Genomic DNA, 2,048 nt, shown 5'->3' on the forward strand with positions numbered 1-2,048 from the left:
CATGCATGAGGCCCTGGGTTCAATTCCTCAGCACCACATACACAGAAAAAGCCAGAAGTGTTGCTGTGGCTCAAGTGGTAGTGTGCTTAGCCTTGAGCTGAAGAGCTGAGGGACAGTGCCCAGGCCCAGAGTTCAAGATCCACAGCCAACAAAAACAAAACAAAAAAAAAAAAAGAATGCAGCCAAAGTCACATGGAAACAGAGTACTATTAGTGGTTATATGTTACTACATAACACCACAGAAAAATACCAGGGAGAATGCATATATTTAACATACATAGAATATACATGACATACATACATATATACATACATATATACATACATACACACACAGTATGGCATATATACATATTGGTACACATACACACATATAGTAAATATCCTACGCAGGGCACAAGTGGCTCTTGCTTGTAGTCCTATCTACTCAGGAAACTGAGACATGAGGATGGCAATTCAAAGCCAGTCCAATGTCTCAAAGTGGTAGAGTACAAAAAAGGCAGGGACAGTGCCAAGGCCCTGAGTTCAAGATCCAAGACTAGCACCAGCCAGTATTGGTGGCTCACGCCTGTAATTCCGGATACTCAGGAGGCTGAGATCTGAGGATCACAGTTCAAAGCCAGCTCAGGCAGAAAAGTCTAGGAGATTCTTCTCTCCAATAAACCAACAGAAAACCGGAAGTGGTGCTGTGGCTCAAGTGGTAAAGCATTTGCCTAGATCTGAAAAGCTCAGGGACAGTACCCAGGCCCAGAGTTCAAGCCCCAGGACATTCCTGCCTGGACTGGCTTTGAACTGTGATCTTCAGATCTCAGCCTCCTGGATAGCTAGGATTATGGGCATACACCACCGGTGCCTAGTTACAAATAACTTTTGGAAGGAAAATGTGTTATAACTATCCAAATTTCCATTACATCTTTGGATTCATTCTGCAACTCTACTTCTAGGAATCTAGCCTATAACACTACTTGTATAAGTACAGAAAATAAATACGTATACATGTATATGTGTGTAAATATATATAAAAACACAAAAACTGAGCCAGGTACCAGAAGCTCACACCTGTAATCCTAGCTACTCAGAAGGCTGAGATCTGAGGATCACAGTTCATAACCAGCCCAGGCAAGAAAGTCTGTGAGACTCTTACCTCCAATTAACCACCAAAAACAGGAAATGGTGCTGTGGCTCAAGTGGTAGAGCACTTGCCTTGAGCTGAAGAGCTCAGGGACAGCACCCAGACTTCAAGGCCCAGAGTTCAACCCCCATGACCAACACAAAAAGGAAAAATTGTTTTTGCATTCATCATTTTTAACAAAATCTAATGCCTATAGCTGATTAGACAAATTATGGCATTTTCATATAGCAGAAGCTTAATACTCTTATAACCATTAATGGAAAAGTACCTCTAAGATACAAACCCGGAATATAAGATACAAACCCGGAATAGTAGATAAAAGAACCCCAATATATTATGACCTTACACAGAAAATTCTACACAGGAAAAAATCTGGAAGAATATACAACAAACATTTACAGATAACATCTAAGAATTAGTACTTTCAATTTCTTGTTTTGTTTTTTGTTTTTGGGTCCGGTTGTGGGGCCTGAACTCTGGGCCTGGGCGCTGTCCCTCAGCTCTTCAGCTCAAGGCTAGTGCTCTACCACTTTAAGCCACAGCGCCACTTCCGGCTTTTTTTTTCTTTTTGCTTATGTGGTGCTGAGGAATCGAACCCAGGGCCTCGAGCATGCAAGGCATGCGCTCTACCACTGAGCCACCTTCCCAGCCCCCTTTCAATTTCTTTATATAGTCCTATTTGTACTTTTCTTACAATAAAAGATGTGATTTTAAAATAACATATCTTTTTTAGGCATTAAAATGGCTTTGAGTAAATCTAGTCTTCTTTTCTTCATCAATGTATAAACTCCCTTCTCTCCTCTCTTTATACTATGCCTATATTAGACCCTAATTCTGAACAAAAAAAAATCTGGGGGGGCTGGGAAGGTAGCTCAGTGTTAGAGCGCTTGCCTTGCATGCCTGAGACCCTGGGTTC

General features: G+C 41.5%; 1 protein-coding gene across 1 annotated transcript in view; it reads left to right on the forward strand.

Moving 5' to 3' along the window:
* Positions 1-2,048, forward strand: part of Pigl (phosphatidylinositol glycan anchor biosynthesis, class L) — a gene marked incomplete at its 3' end in the record, with an annotated part of 80,159 nt that overhangs the window by 16,420 nt on the left and 61,691 nt on the right.

This window comes from Dipodomys ordii, unplaced genomic scaffold, assembly GCF_000151885.1.
Source record: "Dipodomys ordii isolate 6190 unplaced genomic scaffold, Dord_2.0 Scaffold31, whole genome shotgun sequence".
NCBI classification, from domain to species: domain Eukaryota; kingdom Metazoa; phylum Chordata; class Mammalia; order Rodentia; family Heteromyidae; genus Dipodomys; species Dipodomys ordii.